The sequence below is a fragment of the Meles meles genome, chromosome 5, assembly GCF_922984935.1.
Source record: "Meles meles chromosome 5, mMelMel3.1 paternal haplotype, whole genome shotgun sequence".
In the NCBI taxonomy this organism is placed as follows: domain Eukaryota; kingdom Metazoa; phylum Chordata; class Mammalia; order Carnivora; family Mustelidae; genus Meles; species Meles meles.
In genome coordinates this window covers 72,178,226-72,195,355 of record NC_060070.1, presented here as the reverse complement: position 1 = coordinate 72,195,355, position 17,130 = coordinate 72,178,226, and the positions used below count along the sequence as shown (strand labels likewise).

The 17,130-nt window shown below is 45.7% G+C and overlaps 1 protein-coding gene across 1 annotated transcript in view; it reads left to right on the top strand.

Moving 5' to 3' along the window:
- Nucleotides 1–931: 931 nt before the first annotated feature.
- TMEM200A (transmembrane protein 200A) overlaps nt 932–17,130 on the top strand; it is a 73,989-nt gene continuing 57,790 nt past the window's right edge. The window contains exon 1 of the mRNA XM_046004353.1: nt 932–1,916. The gene's annotated coding sequence lies outside the window, so the exon portion shown is untranslated. The remainder of the gene's footprint in view (nt 1,917–17,130) is intronic.

Here is a 17,130-nt window from a genome sequence, read left to right as displayed (position 1 = left end):
TAAAACTACAGATGGTTTACTGGAGTGATTTATTTCTTCAACTCCCTCCCTACTCCTTTAGCTTTTTTTTTTTAAACCTTTTTTGAGATTTTTAGTAAAATTACCAAGTCTTCAAATTCTTCTAGTCAAGACAGGAAGACGGGACCACAAGAAACCTATTTCCATAGTCTCTCCTCATTGCCACACCAGAACTGCAAAATGTGGGGTTTTCCATAGAATCCCTACCCCCCTCCTTCCCTGTTTTAAATACACAAACACACTTCACCGGAATGCCGTACTTGCTCTCTGGTCCATTACCTAAAATACATTCAGGAGACGCACAGGTGTACCCCACTGTAAGTGCTGGCACTGATGTGTTCTGCACATGCCGGGGTATGGCTGGAAGAGTAATCCAGAGTTTTATGTGAAACCTTATTCACTGAATTGACCTGCATAGAATAAAATCACCACTCTGTCTCTGCCAAATTGGAGGTAATTATCATATCATTTTACTCTATGAAGAGGGCAGTCTCCACTCACTGGATGTTAGGGAGAAAGGAGGAGTAACCTGTACCCCTCATTAACTTTGATGTTTGGAGTTCAACATCAGCACCGTTCATCGAAGCACTCAGCGGGCCGGTTCGCCCTTATCCCTCCTGCCCATAACCCTCACCCCCAAGCCATCTCTCACAGCTCCTTCCAGGGCCGGACCGCGGCTAATCCGTTGGGCGCTCTAGGGCGGTGTACACAGAGGGGGCGTTTGCAGAGCCGCTGGGAGCCGAGTGTGGCTCCGCTCGCGCAGCGCCCGCGCAGCCCGCCAGGGGGACCCCGACCCGCCCAGGCGGCGTCTGATAAAGAGTCTGAGGGGCGTGGGGCCGCGGCGCCTGCTCCAGGAAACCCGGGCATCCGCGGGGGCTCCCCTATTGCTCCAGTGGACTGGCGGGGCTGGGACCTGAGCTCAGGGACCCGCGGTTGCACCGCAGGCAGAGGCGTGCCCCACGGGTGGGTGTGTCCGTTTCCACCCGCTGGCCTTACAGCCCGGAGAAGAGCTCCTGAAAGCGGGTATTTTGTCACCCAAGACAGGTTTTGTCTTCGGTAAACCCGGATCCAGAAGTGCAACTTTGCGGCCGGGTCACGCGTAGGGCATTTCGGGGGGCCTGGGAAGGGAGGAGCGGATCTTGTCGGCATCCTCCAGGACGAGGCGGGCTGCGGGAGCGGGGGCAGCGGGGCTGGGGAGTTCCCCCGGGCGGTGGGAGGCGGCGAGACTGGCTCCGGCCCGGGTCCCGACGGTGCGGTGACGCTCTTGGAAGCCCGCCCCGCGCCCCCCCCCCCCCCCCAGGCCCCAACCCCCTGCTCGCCTCTTCCGAGCTTAGGGCGTGAGGGGTGGTTGGGATCTGTCCGGACCACAGCACAAAACTTTTACCCTCTAGGTCCCCGGGTCCTTTTGTCTTTCTTGGAGGCGGCGACGACTCCAGAGCGGAGAGTCCCTGCCTCCCGGCCGGCGCGCTACGCCCGCTGACCTCCGAGGGCAGGAGCGCTCGGGCTTCTTGCGCTCGATGGCGGCGGCCGTCGGCCCCGCGACCCGCGGCGGGCACAGGCAGCAGCGCGGCCCCCGCCCCGAGACCGCCGCCGCCCCCACGGCGCGGGGGTAAGGGGCGCCCCCCCACCCTCCGCCGCCGGTTCCCCGCCCTCGCCGCCCGCCCCCTCGCCTGACTCATCCGCCCGCGGTGGCCGCGCCGCGTCCGCCGCCCGAGCCCAGCCGGGATGGGGAGGGAGCCCGCGGCTGCCGGCGGCCGCTGAGATTCCCGCTGACGCCCCCGAGCCCGCCGCCTCCTCCGCTCGTCTGAAGAGGCGCCCGATGTCCCAACTGCTCCTGCAGTGAGAGTCCGGAGAGACCCCTGGACCCCTGGACCCCTGAGGCCGTGCGCTCAGGACAGGTGAGGGGGGAAGGGAAGGTGCTGTCGGGGGCGGGGAGGTGGGTGGGCAGCCGCGGCAGCCGCAGAGGGGCGCTTCTCCACCCCACTCCCCCCTGCTTCAGCCGCCAGAGTTAGGGTAAACGCTGTCTCCCGAAGTTTGGGAAATAAACCAAGTCCGCCCTCAGTTTCGGACTCCCCAGCCCTCGGAGCGCGAGGGAAGCTTTGCGGGGCAGCCTCCGGGAGCCCGGAACCTCGGAGCGCCTGGCTAGGCTTCTCCGAGCTACACCCTCCTTTGTCTCCGTTCCAGAGAGTCAGCATTCTCGGCGAAGACGTCCGCGGCGTCAGTTTATAGTGGCCTCTGGCAGGAGCCAAGTGTAGTCAGGGTTTCCTAAAGCAATACCTGGGAGGCTCTACATGGGCAAAATGGAGAGGCAGAGCGATTATTTGCCGATTTCAGCACTACTTTTCTCCCTATATAGTCACATAGTCCGTCCTTCAGAAAAAGAACTGAGGCTTTGCAAGATTTGCTTCATTAATCATTCTTCTGCTATTATTAATTATCCACGATAGCATTTCACACTGTGAAGGTGTAAGCTGTGTCTATTTACTACCTTTCGATTTAGATGGAGAAGTGTATGTGTGTGACACATGTAATAAAAAATAATTCATTATTCAGTACCAGGCACCGGTGATGACAGAAAGTCAGATGCTCCACATATATGTAATTTACTAATTGGAGTCTATCCCAGTACACCTGGGTCTGGTGTATTTCAGAACTACATATGTTGCATTAAAGTGTCTCTTAACCTTGTTTTTTTTTGTTTGTTTTGTTTTGTTTTGTTTTTTCTTCTGAAGACCTTCAGAAGTAGTCGTGGACAACTGTATGCATAGAAAATATTTAAGGAATCGACATCTGTTCTTATTTGTCAGTAAGAATATTGAACTCTTTTGGTTTGCCGTCAAACCAAGTTCCGAGCTACACTTTCTGAAGTGCTTTATGCATAGGTATTACCAGTTCCCTGTAAAAGCTGTTTACTTTGATGGTTTATCACGTCTTGCATTGTAGAAATACTTATTATCAATTGCCTTCAGTTTGTTATTTGGCTGCCGAGATGGGAATATATTACCGTTTTGTGAAAAATAGGCTAGATTTGAAACTTTTTAAACCCTTGTTTTTCCACTACTGTTTATCTGAGCAGAAGCATCTGCTTGTAGTTTCATGGTTTTCAAACAGCTTAAGTGAAGGAAAGGAGTCCCTCTAAACAGAAAATAATGTTTTCGTTAAGTGGAAACTATAGTTAAAGGTCTCAGCAATTTAATGATACAGGATTTTTTTTTTTAACTCTTAAAAATATATACTGAGGTGTTAGAAATGATTTATGCTAACCAAGTTCTACTAGTGAGCTCATAATTATGGGATGATTTAGCTATAATTTGTAACCCTGGTTATAATTAGCTTTGTATCCTAGGCTGGGAAAGCCTTCAGTGAAAGAGGGAGTTGTTGCGTGGGAAGTCTCTGTGTGTGATTTCCAGGCGGTCGGCACAGAAAGGCTTTACCTGTTGCTTCTGAGTCGGGTCCAGGTAGAAGCCATGTGGTATCCCAAAGGCACCCATAATCAAAAGGGATTCTTCAAGAAGGCTCATTGTAAGGAGGGATAGCTACACTTGTTATTTTAACTTGGAAGAATTGTTAGTGAAGCTTTTGAATGCTCCCAGAGCTAGATTGCTATAGTTGGACTTGTGTGGTTTCAGAATTTTGACAACAGCTCACTGGGCAGAGAAGATAACCAACCGCTGACACATAGGGGGAGTGAATCTGAACCGATTGTGTAAATTCATTCATTGCCCTGAAGATTCTCAGCATAAAGGAAAAGAAATTCATATTGGCCTCAGGAAAATAGATAAGAACAAGGATAAAAGCAGATCTCACCTTTTGCATTTCTTCAGCAAAATTAGTAGAAGATAAATTCATAAGTCCTCGTAATAATTCACTTACTAAACAGAATATAGCATCTAAAGGGAAGGCACTTTAAAAATAAATTTCATTTATTAATACTCTCCCTAAATAGGAGACCGCATGGGAAGTCTTCCTTAAACAAAATGCTTTTGGAAAACAAAAACAAAAACGAAATTTGTATAGGGACCAAAAAACACCTCTGCAGTGAGATGGCCCCTTCATTTTATTAAGGGATAGATGATGTACAGTTTTTCTAAGTGTGTCCGGTTCAGAACTTAAGATAGGATTTGTCTGCTCATGTCTGATTTATACCCAAGCACTCGGAGAACACGGATGAACACATGTTGGATGTATTCCTATGGACTGGCTGATGGACTGCAAGGTAACCTCTCCCATGGGAACTTAAAGTGTGGTGCAGAGAGGGCTGGAAAGTGTGCACAGATCGCTGAGCATCTGGGATGGTCCTTGAGCATCGGGGCACTGGTGCACACAGGGGAGTAGTGTGGTGGGTTGCAAAGGACTCTGGATGGGGGCTTGGGAAAACCCAAGTTCTCCTGACTAAGCCACTGAATGAGTGGCCCTGGATATGTAACTTGGCCTTCACGGGCTTCTGCACCCTCAGCCCCTCATCGACAGATTGAGGGTTTTGGACCTGTGGTCTTCCTGTCTCTTTTTAAAGTGCTGTTTGATGAATTTGGTGGAATTGAGAGGGAGAAGCCAAAGTGTAATTTGGGAAGGATGCAGTTAATAGAGTTGCGTCAAAGGAAGACGGGCAAGACATGTCCATGCTGGACACAGGGAAAGGGTAATAATGATGCTAATACGAGGTAAAGGAGATCTGACTGATCATTGATTATCTGAGCTTATAATACATAATAAAATAATAAACGCCTGGGTGGCTCAGTGGGTTAAGCCGCTGCCTTCGGCTCAGGTCATGATCTCGGGATCCTGGGATCGAGTCCCGCATCGGGCTCTCTGCTCAGCGGAGAGCCTGCTTCCCTTCCTCTCTCTCTGCCTGCCTCTCTTGTGATTTCTCTCTGTCAAATAAATAAAATCTTTAAAAAAAAAAAAGAAAAGAAAATAATAAATGCCAACTTTTGTTGAGTATTGGACAGATTTTGATGAATTTTCACAAATAATGGCAATCAATTTTTCACAACATCCCTGAGAGGTCATGAGAGCAGAAAGGTGAGGAAGCCGGGAAAATGCTACAAAGCACGTGTGTTCCCATATGCCCAGTTGCCTTTCTGCAGACTTCTAGAGATAGGAGAAGCTGGAACGTGCTTTGGAAACCCTGTGTTCATGGGATAGAGAGATAAGGTGGGTGTCTGATTCTCCTAAGTGTAGGTTCAACTTTCTGAGGAAAAATTTAGTTTACATTCTGGAAGTTAAGTCTCTAAGAGAGCAAAACCTCCTGAAATGTATTGATTTTTGTTGTTGATGTTTAGTCTGATTATTTCTGTGTGCTTCCTCCCCACCTCGCCTCCCTCCCTTTCCCAGCAAGAATTCTGGGGATTTGACTATTTACACAGTCATTGGTAAGACTCTTCAAAGAGTTTTGAGGGCAGCTGGGAGAAGGAAACTACCCTGTAAAGGCGGGGATTGGGGTGGGGAGACTATTGTATTGCGAATGGGATATATGCTAGGAGCAAGTTGTGATTTTTTTGTTCCTGGGGGTGAAATTACACAGGAGTCCTAAGAATATGAACAAGGCATGAAGATATGGATCTCTCCATTCCCTCCTGTGGTGCCCTCATCTCTGCCTGAAGAGATAAGAACATCAAGGATGGGCAGGTGCCCCCACCCCCACCCCGCTTCCCTGGCCAAGGGAGTTGGTCAGGATTCGTTATATGTGTGAGGAACCTCTATTTAACTATGTTATACAAAAAAGGATTTACTGGCTCCTGTGACTGGAAAATCCAGCAAGATGGACCTTGCTTCAGTCGTGGCGAGAACCCAGAGGCTCAGGTGGGCTTTGTAAGGGCTCTTTCTCTTTCTCCCTATTTCTCAGCTCCTTTCTCTCTGGGTCAGCTTCATCCTGAGGCCCCTTCCTATGTGCTGGGAAAGCTGACTATCGAGTAGTTCCCAGCCTGCCTTCTTGGGCTTTTGAGCTGTAGAAAAGAGAGGTTTTGTCTCTTCCAGGTCCCGTTCATAGACATTTCCTTCCAGGGCTCTGACTGGCCCTGTATCAGTCCACATCCATCAGAGAGTTGCAGTCTTGAACTAGATCATGTACCCCACGCTGTGTACATGGTGGTGGTGGCAGGGTGAGGGGGCAGAGGCTGGCGGGGACACCACAATGCACAGTCGTGTCAAGATCCCATAGAGGTGTGGTTCTCTGAAACTACTGATGTGGCCAATCAAAAACAACATGTCTGTCATCAAGGAGATTTGTCCCCTCTTTTTTCAGGACAGACCCCCTAAACAGTGGTGTGGAGTTTGCACATGGAGGCAGCTCAGGTGCCCAAGGCCAGACACATTACAAAAGTGGGACCCTCCTCCCAACCAAGGCAAAGCTCAGTGATGAAGTAATGCCCTTCGTATCTAGACTTTGCTGAAAGAGGTGTGGTTGCAGGATATTTCTGACTGAGGAGCCCACTACTTATCTGTATCCATGTACTTTAGTAAATATCCCTGTGCTTTATTTCCAGCCTAGTCGTTTCATGATCAGAAGCCCTGGTCATCTAAAGATCATGAACTTGGAGACCCCTCCTTTAGGGACTACCCAGCCAGCAAATGTTTGAACAGGAAAGTGAAGTGATGAACATAGTACCGTTATTCATGGAGGTTCCCTGAGTTCATGGGAGTCAGGCAAGGGGGAGGCAGCAGGCATAGGTTAGAGTTACCACTTAGGACCTAAGTCCTAAGATGATAGGTACCAAATTAGAATATTGGGAGGTATGCATGACATTGTGAGTCTGGTAAGGGCATATGACAGGATAAAGGAGATTCTGTGTTGACATGCGAGGAATGAATGGATCTGGAAGGTCAGTGGGAGGTGGTAGGGGACATGGCTGTGGGCTGTGGGTAGTACATGGTAACTGGCTATGTAGAAAGGAGGCCAATGGTCACGGTGAGTCCAACGGGCACGATGTTTATGCATGTAGCACTGACATTTATTGGGGACCTATCTAGTATGCCAGGTCCTGTGTCGCATGTTTTGAATTCACCATATTATTTAAATCTCATAAAAACCGTCTCTGGTGAGAACACTGGAAGTTAGGGAGGTAATAACTTGCTCAAGGTTACGTGGTCATGAAGCGGCAGCACTGGGATTCAAACCCTGACCGTCCAAAACAAATGCCCCTACTTTAATAAACTGCCGTACTACCTCTCAAGGCCATGGTCAGAATCCTCTAGGTGAGGTGAAACTGAAGATCCGGCCTTCTACGAAGCAACTAAAGTGACAAAAGTTCCAGAGGGGATGGAATAGAGGTCATCAGGGCACAGGTGCAGAGCACCCATGCTCCAGGGAAAAATAGACAGGATTGCCAAACCGAGAATAGGACAGACCTAGATTCTTGGTTTGGGGTTTGGGGTGTAGCAAGGGAGCTGGATGGGAGTGGTATCAGGAAGTCGAACAGGTGAGCCGATCAATACAACAACTGGGGCTTGATTGTTGGTCTGAGAACAGAGCTCTGCCATCTGCCCCACTTTAAATGCCTTCCTGGTGTCAGGCAGGAAGAACACACATTGGGCACCTCCTCAGAGGGAAACAGGATACTATTAGTTGTCAGGCACCGCTAGGAAAAAAGGAGCTAACATTTGTGGAGCACCTGCCACATGCCTTAGATACATAATCTCCACCAAATCTTTATTACAGTCCTGGGAGGGTAAATATTAGGCTTTCTTCTTTTTCTTTTCTCCTTCCTTCCTTCTTTCCTTCCTTCCTTCCTTTCTTCCTTCCTTCCTTTCTTTATTTCTTTCTTTCCTTCTTTCTTTTTTTTCCCCCTTTCAAGCCAGGAACTAGTGGCTTAGAAAGGTTAGATGATCTTCCTGAGCTCTTGGAGCCAGACTGGAGAGGAAGGTGCTGTCATGGAAACCCAGTTCTGTCTGAATCTAGACCTCATTCTGGATCTTCAGGGAGTCATCCCGGCCTTGGCAGGCAAGGTCAGAGTCAAGTCTGGGGACTAGAAATGGGGAAGTCAGCAGGGCATATGGTTGTGAAGGGAGAGTGAGAGCTGACTTGCAGTCATCAGCACTGAGAGGGGAGCAGGTCATCCGGAGGGGGCTGTCCAGCAGGATTATATCCGGCTTTGGCTGAGAACTTCATAATCCGCTAGGTTTTTCCCCTCCGAGCAGGATCTCTGTCATTCTGCAGGACAGATACGTCAGCAAGTCAGATGTTCGGAAGGCTTAATTTTAGTCACTGATTTCTGTTGAAGAGAAGGGACCTCTGCCAGCTGCCTTGGCCTGAATTTACCTTGATATGGACAGGTACTTTGTCCTGAAATATGATAAGTAGATACATAGAGAGAGAGGGAGAGGGAGGGAGTCAGGAAGGGAGAGCACAAGCGGACACGGAATGTAGTAGGTATATGAAACACATTCCAGCTACAAAGGTCTATCCTTGAAGATACTCTGAATGAAACTGCTTACTGACAGAACAGCAGTGACATTATGTTATTCCCCAATAAATGCAAGATCAAACTTTTATCTGCTCAGACGTGTGACTGTGGATTTCATTATGTGCAGTGGGCTGTGTGTATACAGATATATACACACATACGCGCGCGGTAAGTTAAAAGGAATGTGAAGGTATATAAAAATATATATTTTAGGCATATTTGTGAGAACTCAGACCTATTTGAGGAGGTAAATATAACCATAAAATTTTTAAAGCAACACAATAAGACAAGGTGATTTTAGAGTTAGAATGATTTTTCAGAGTGCAATCAGGATCACAGTGCTGGCTAGTATTATGAAATACAAACTTAATAGTAGCAGTTGAACTAAATGTTATGAAGACTAAAAAGAATGGAGCCATCTAAAACCTGGAAGGCCAGTCCAGGGAGGCTTCCAGGAGGAAGTGAGTTCTGATGACGATATATGAGCAGAGAGTGAGAGGAGAGCAGTGCAGGTTAAGAACTTATTAATGCTCTCTGACCAGAAAGCACCAGGAATGACCCATGGTGGAACAGGTTGGGGCAGCTACTTGTTTAAGCAAGAGAGAAGGCACACAACATAGGGAAACACAGGGAGTCTCAGTAAGAGGGTATTAGAAATTACTTATAAGATTTTAAGATTTGAGTTTATGTTATACGATTTGGGGAAGGTTTAAAGAAGTAGGGCTTCTGCTCTGGATTGAAGCAGGAATAATCCTTTGATTTTCTATCTCAGTAAGTCTTATCTGAAGTAGCCAAGACTAGAGAGGCTAATGCAATAACTGGCGAAGAAGCAGCAGTCCCTGAGGAGCCAGATTAGGGGGACATCGGTCACGCTAGGGGTTAGACCGTGTCCATATTTCTGTTTGTCAGAACAGAAATATGTTCAGGTGTGATTACAGAGTGGCCTTGTTTCTGTCCTGAGCCATCGTGACCACAGAGGGGCCTTGTCTGGTGTTGATGTTCCATGAAATCGTTTCCCTCCGACAGGAGAACCTCAGGGCCTGGTTGGGAGGGCCAGGCTCTGCTCCTTCCTAAGCTGGAAATGATATCTCAAATTGTTTCTGATTCCAGATACCAAGATTTCCAGCATAAGAGGGTCCTGTTCGTGAATGTTTCTCTTGGGGATTATGGAGGTGGCTTTCTCCTTAGACCGTAAAAACGTATTTAACAGTATTTATCAAATGCCACTGTTTACTAGTTACTCAGCTAGATCCTGCGGATGTCAGGATGCCAAGAATCTCAAGAATTTCATAAGCTAAAGGGAGAGCCAGCGGTAAACCGATGATTGCAGTACCCTGAAATCAAGCTGGTAGAGATACTAGAATCGGTAAAGCATATTGGAGGCTCCTCGGGTAAAAGGAACGAGGACAAGGAGCCAGATTTTGGCAAACAGTGAGCGAGTCACAGAGGTGCAGATAGGTTGGCAGCCGCTGAGGAATATTTTCCTTTTCAGAATCAGCATCTTGGCGCTGACATGCAGGGCAAAGCCAGAGAATTTCAGTATTCTCGGTGCTGATGTAGGGGTTGGAGACGCACAGATTTGGGCTCACTTGGCAAACCACGGATCAGCTCAGCTCCATGAACCTTTATGTGCACGTTTTAGTAATAAAGTAGAGTTACTTAGCATTTCTGAAGAGATGTTCCTACTTCTCATCATCAAAGCCATGCACGCTCCCAATAGAAACTTTGGAAAATACATGAAGTCTAACAGATCAGGGAGAACATTTGCCTGTAATCCCCTGACCCCAAAGTACCCATCAGATTTTGACTTTTTCTTCCTCATTTTTAATGAATTTTTTTCCATAGTTAATAACATGTTGCAATCTGCGCTGCTGGCTTAACCTTATGTCCTAAATATTTTCCAACTCCTCGGCAAGCTTTATTAATGTCTGTATAATATTTGATTATGTGGATATAGCACAATTTATTAAGGGTTCTCTTAAAATTGGACCTTTAGATGGTTTCCAAATATCTGGCATTATAAATGGCATTTTGATGAAATCTTTGTTCAAATTTCAGATTATTTCTCTAAGCAAGATCCATGGAAGAGGCTAATTCCTGGGTCAAAGGTTATGGCTGTCTTAAGTCTCTCGATACTTAATGCAAAACTGATTTTCAGAATAGGTAAATTGGTGATTGACGGTGCATGGAAATACCCCCTTCATCAACTGGGGTTCTGTGTATTTATTTTTAATTTTTTTAAAGATTTTATTTATTTATTTGAGAGAGAATGAGTGAGAGAGAGCATGAGAGAGGAGAAGGTCAGAGGGAGAAGCAGACTCCCCAAGGAGCTGGGAGCCCGATGCGGGACTCGATCCTGGACGTCCGGGATCATGACCTGAGCCGAAGGCAGTGGTTCAACCAACTGAGCCACCCAGGCGCCCCTGTGTATTTATTTTTAAATAAGAAAAGACACCATTTCAAAATGAGTAGCAATTTTTGTTAACCACGTACTTTGTTTCCTTGTTATAAAAAAAACTCTTTTAGAATCTAGACCGTTAAAATATTGTGATAAACCATTCGAGTTTTAAATATGTATTTACACACATTCCTGATTATACATCTAGAGGCACAAGGCAGAGAGCAGATTAGCTTGTGAGTAATTTTTTTTTTAAATCATAAAATGCGTATCTTGTGAGGATGCTCTTCCGACCATGTTGTGGAGAACTTTCCCAGCCAGAACCGCACTTTGCTGAGTACGCCCTCGCCTTCTCTGTGTCTGTAGCTTGGTAGGATGTTGTAACTCTTGTGCTCATGGTCCCTACACTGTTCAGAGGGGCCCTAAGCTAAGGGAGGCAAGCCTGTGTTCTGTTGATGGCTGTGTTCCCAGCAGGGAACACTGGACCAGGTTGACCAGTAGGCAGAATGTGAGGTCCCAGATAAAATGTGAAAACGCTTGAGGTTTTCCAGAACATCTGCTCTCTGAAACCGCTGGTTCCCCTCCAGTAAGCCACAGATTCTGAATTTTGAACCTTCTGATTTTGTTCCCTTTTCCAGAAAAAAAGCCAGTGACATCCTAGTATCTAGCTTTCATAGTGAGAAACTTTGACTCATTCCATAAGAAGGCAGAATTCGCATCTTAGTTAAACCTCTGTAAGGGTTTTTTCTTGTCCAGAAATATTTCCTGCGACTGTAAAAGAACTATTAAACTTCCTATAGCAGTCCATTTGACGTGGATTTTGAGTGCCATTTTCAATCTTTTCACAGCTGCCATTTTTCTACAAAAATAATACACAACTAAAATAAAAAGACTTCTGATTTTCTTCTGAAAGTTGAGGAAGAACATTACAGCATTATAACTCCGTTTTCTTTCACAGATCTCTGTCAGTAACTTTGAACATAATTATTTTCTTTCATTTGTTTAACAAATTGTGACTTAGTGAGCTTCATTCAGAAGTTGCTGCTAAATTATACTGACGACCCATTTGGTCAAATGTGAGGCATATCATGTACAATGATGTAGAAAACCATGTGGGAAAGCAGGACCCCTAATTTATGATCACTTACTGATGGGACATGCATGGGATAGTCAATTCAAGCTCTGTAAGAAGTTCATTAATTAATAATTGATGCAATACCTAGGTGTTGGCAGCTGGGAATAGAGTAGGTCTCAAAGCCAAGGTTGTGGTGAGGGTACATTCTAGATGGGGGAGACAAACAAGGTGGGTTCAGACGTGGACGGGGCTGTGAGGAGGTGAGGAAATTTATGTAAAAAAAGGCTTGGGCTTTTGGAGATCAGATGGTCAGGGCAGACCTCTCTGTGTTTGAGGCATCTTGGCTCATACCTGCAAGATAATAAGAGCCAGCCTTGCATATTGGGGGTCTGGGGAGAGGAGAGAAGGCTTCATTCTCAACTGCTTGGAAGTTACGAGAAGGTTTTTCTTTTGGAGCATGATGTTTGAGACCATTTATTAAAAGTAGGGGGTTGGGAGCAAAATCACCCATCACTTTAGAAACCCAAGGTGTGCCATACATCGTTCCATGGCTGAAGACATTCCACATTTAGTATGTCCCTCTTCAAAGACTGTTTCATATAAATAAAACATTAAATACTAATATAAATATAGTCTCTCTGTAGAATATAAACAGCTCAGTCAGTCTACTGCGCTTTTTTTGTTGTTGTTATATGAAGCTTAAATTTTTAACTGTGGCTCGTATAGTGACTTTTATGCATTCAGTAAATATTCACTGAATTAATTATATTTGATCTTCTATGATGTCAGGGGAAGAAAATCACTGTAAGATATAAAACAGACTTTTTAGTAAAAGGCTAAATCATTTCTCTGAAAATATTTGGATAAAGTGTTAACTTTATTCTGAATATTAATAATATATATTTAAGGATTTATTTGTTTGGGGGGACAGAGGCAGAGGGAGAGAGAGAATCTCAAGCCGACTCAGGGTTCGATCCCACCACCCTGAGATCATGACCCAAGCCAAAATCAAGAGTCAGATGCTTAACTGACTGAACCACACAGGTGCTTCTGAATAGTAATAACATTTAAAAATGATATTCAGGGTGTTAAAAATGGAATATTGAAAATAAAAATAAAGTTCACAAATATAATTATCTTCTTTACATCGTCCCCCACCCCCACACCTGTGCCATATAGGTAGAAATCTCTGAGAAGTCCTCATGGTGCTCTTATCACACCTTCCTTGACACATGTGGAAATCCCTTATGTATTTTGTGAGTCTTCCAATCCTTGAACTAATCTCTATCCAGAACTAACTCTATCCAACACCTGTGTAATTGAGCAGAAGACAATAACAGCATGTAATTAGTGATGTTTGCTAGTGAATGTTTAGCTCGGTGTCTTCGGGGAGATCTTGTTCAAAATATACTCACTGAGTCCTCTGATGTTTATCAAGCACATGCTCAGTGCTGGCCACTGCGGTCAGTGCTGGGAGCACACCAGCTTCTCCTCTGGAGGAACTCACAGTCTAGAAGGCTCTAGTAGGACTCAGGACTTCGAGTGAGGATAACAGCTTTGAAGGATGATATACCGGTCTCCCTGCGTCTGAGCTCGGGGAACGAGAGTGGCGGTGAGTCAAACTGGACTAATTCACAGAAGCCTTAAATTCAGAATTTGGTTAAGTGATTTTTAAAGGTCAAATTACAAAGAGAAGACAAAGATGAAAAGACGGCACACGCTGTCCGTTTCCAGGAAACAAGGCCACCTGCATCCTGACGCTCATCCTACTGGGTACCACTGTGGGAGTTTCTCCTCTCCCACCCCAACTGTCAGAAAGCTCATTGCCTATTTGGCAGGAGACCTGCCGACTGGCAGGCCCCTGGGACTCAAGCCCACATGCCACCCCATGAACTGAGCCCTCTCTTCTTCAGCTTGCAGCGTGGTGCAGTAGGGGGAGGGTAGGGAAGGTGGGCGTGCAAATAGGGGGTGTCTCTTGGCTCTCCTGCCTTGGGGCCCTGCAACCTAAGCTCTTCCTTCTCACCTTCATCAGCACCACTCCTCTCTGACCTTCAACGACCCCTGAAGCTTTAGATTGGAAGATCCTCAGCCCTGCTGCCTTCTTGGTTTCTGGTAAAGCATCACTCATTCATTCCTTTGTTCATTCATGTGATGCATGTTTTCTGAGTGCCTACGGTGTACTGTTTCAGGCTGGATATTGAGCAGGAAACAAAGCTCCTCTCTTTTTTATGACTCCTACCTTCTGGTTGGAGGAGACAGATGATAGCCTCTAATTTATTGTGACAGATAATAAGAAAAATAAAGCAGGTCCCACGGACAGAGAGTAGTTGGGATGGTGAGTAGTGTAGCATAGTCACGAAATAGCCCTCCCACATTTGAGCAGGCACCTGGAGGAAGGGAGGGAAGGAATCATTAGGATGTCCAGGAGAGGGGAGTGCCTGGCCTGGGAACAGGAAGCACAAGGGCTATGGAGAGGAGGCCTCTGAGAAGTGGGGGTTGGCAGAGAGGTTTGGCACTGCCGAGAGGCCAGTGTGAGTAGAACAAAGCACGGGCCCCTGCAGGATCTGACAGCCATGAAGGAAGGAATCATCTGAGTAACATGGGAAGCAGCTGCGCATCCAGACCTGCAGTGGGGCTTTGCTGGGCCCGGGTCTTAACATCATGACTAGTCTCAGAAGGAAATGGCCAGGAAGCAGAGGTCTAGGTTCTGCATTCCCCATCTGTAGGCTCTGACTGATGGGTCTGAACTGTAATTCAGGGTTCTCAGAAATCATGGGATCAAAAGAAAGTGACATTGAGAAAGACTTTGAAGCAAGAATAATCCAGAGAATTCAAGCCAATAGGAGATTTGGGGGGGCGGTATTCAAAATTTTGTTCTGGATTGAAAACTCTGTGTATTCACAGATTCAGAGTATGAGAGCCGTGAGGAGTCTTTTTCATACAACAGTGAGAAAGATGAGGTCTGAAAAAGCAGTTCACTTTTCTTAAAGCCTGCTTACTAAGTACAAGTACAGATACGGGATTAAAATCCAGTCCTTTTTCCTCCTAATCTTGGCCCATGGGTGATACATACATGTTAAGGAAAAGAAAAGCTATGAAATTTATACTTACATTAGCCACCTAATATGAACTAAGGCTGTCATGGTCAAAGACTTGGGGCATACCCCAAAAAACCTTCTCTTAAATATTAGCATTGTTTGGCCGACAGATACTTGTGTTCTAGGCACTGATTGTGTCTCGTGCTAGGGAAAATCTGAGTGGGTTGGACAAGGAGCTTATCATCTGGTAATGATACAAATGATACAATAAATTACATCGTCAGTAATGATGTGATGATAAGTGTGGTTAGTGCCATGAAAACATAGATGTTGCTAGGAGAGGGGGTCATGAGTCAGAAGGTTAATGGAATGTTTCCCAGAACTGTCTTGTAAGTTGGGGGCAGAAACAAGAGAAACTTGTCTGGAGAAGCTATGCCAAAGAGAAAATCCATGCAGGCAGGTTGAGAAAGAAACTCTTCAGTGTTTTCAAGAACAGAGAGAAAGCCCTGTCACTGGATCACAGCAGGGGAGAGAAGGTAGAAGGAAAGGTTATACGCTGGGCAAGGCCATTGTGAAATGCCCTGTGGGAGGTGATAAGGGTTGCGCACTTGTTCCAAAGAGCAAGCTTTGAAAGAGAAAATACATGAGCTGATTTACCACCACTGGGCAGTTTTGTGATAAAGGGGTCAGAGGAGGCAAGAATGCATGAAGGGAGAAACAACAGAGCTTAGATGGGATGGCGGAAGTGATGTTGGAGATTTGTGGACTGAGCGAAGACAGGTTTTGAAGTCAGCATCTGCCAACACTGGTACCAGCACGTAGGAAATTGTGGTCCAGGATATGCCCAGATATTAGCATGACCGAATAGATGGAAGATGGTATTGTCTGATTCGATAAGGAAGACTTTATTCCTAAGTTTGGTTCCTGAGTTCAGTTTTGGACTCATTACAGTTGAGACGCCCATGAAGCATCCCAGGAGAAAGAGTAGGTGGACATTTGGACAGATGGGTCTGGATTTCAGATGTGAAATTTGGAGTGGAGACATAAATTTGAGAGTTACGAGCACGTAGTTGGTAGTAAGTCATAGGGGGTGGGGGGGACAGAGGCTGGGGAAGACTTAGGACCATGCTTTGGGGATTTCCATGTTTAGGGCTGGTTAGAGAACATACCAAGAAGTAGCAGCCTTGAAGGTAGAAGAAAAGCCGGGGGTGTGATGTTGGTGACAAAAGGTACATGATATTAGCTGTAAAGCTTTGTTGGCATGTGTCACTTACTAAACAATTTCTGAAGATCTGGGTTCAGTTTCTTTCTCTGATTTAATCTCTCAGCACAACACTGATGTAGTATTGCCTTCAAACTTTTGGATGAAATGGGATTAGAAATTACTGGAAGTTTTTTGGGGCACCTGGGTGGTTCAGTGGGTTAAGCCTCTGCCTTCGGCTCAGGTCATGATCTCAGGGTCCTGGGATCGAGCCCCACATTGGGCTCTCTGCTCAGCGGGGAGCCTACTTCCCTTCCTCTCTCTGCCTGCTTCTCTGCCTACTTGTGATCTCTGTCCAATAAATAAAAAATCTTAAAAAAAAAAAAAAAGAAATTACTGGAAGTTTTTTTTTTTTTTTTTTTATTTCATGTCATAGTTGTTGGTACCAAATTAGAACAGAATAGATGCACAAGTTATTTCTTCCCAGTAAAATACTGATTGAGTCACACATCTGAAGGTCAGTCTCATTATCATGCTGATTACCAGTCTGGTCTCTTATCAATTCCCCCGCTGCCTTCTTTTTGATGGAGTCTTTATACTTTTAAAACATTTGCATATACTTCTTAAAGCATCACTAGGTCATTTATTATCTTTGTGATAGGACTTTTTAAAACCACAAACAGAGGTTTAAGCTATTTTATGTTCCAGGACATTGTAAGAAAAGTATATAATTTAAGAGAGTTGCTTGAACATCTAGCGGAAAACTCAGAGGATTATGCTGGCTCTTATTACTAGTGCATTTGTAGCTCATTAAAATGGAAGAGAAAAGACACCTGTTATTGGAGGTTACTTCTAGCCTCTCCGTTTGGGAGCTTAGCTTATCCTATTCAGTATTCGATGTTGGACCCTGAGGGAGCATCACATGCTCTTCCTGTTTTTCTACAGGGAAAAACACAGTGGAGAGGCACGGTAGTACATGAAACGAATGTGCAAAAATC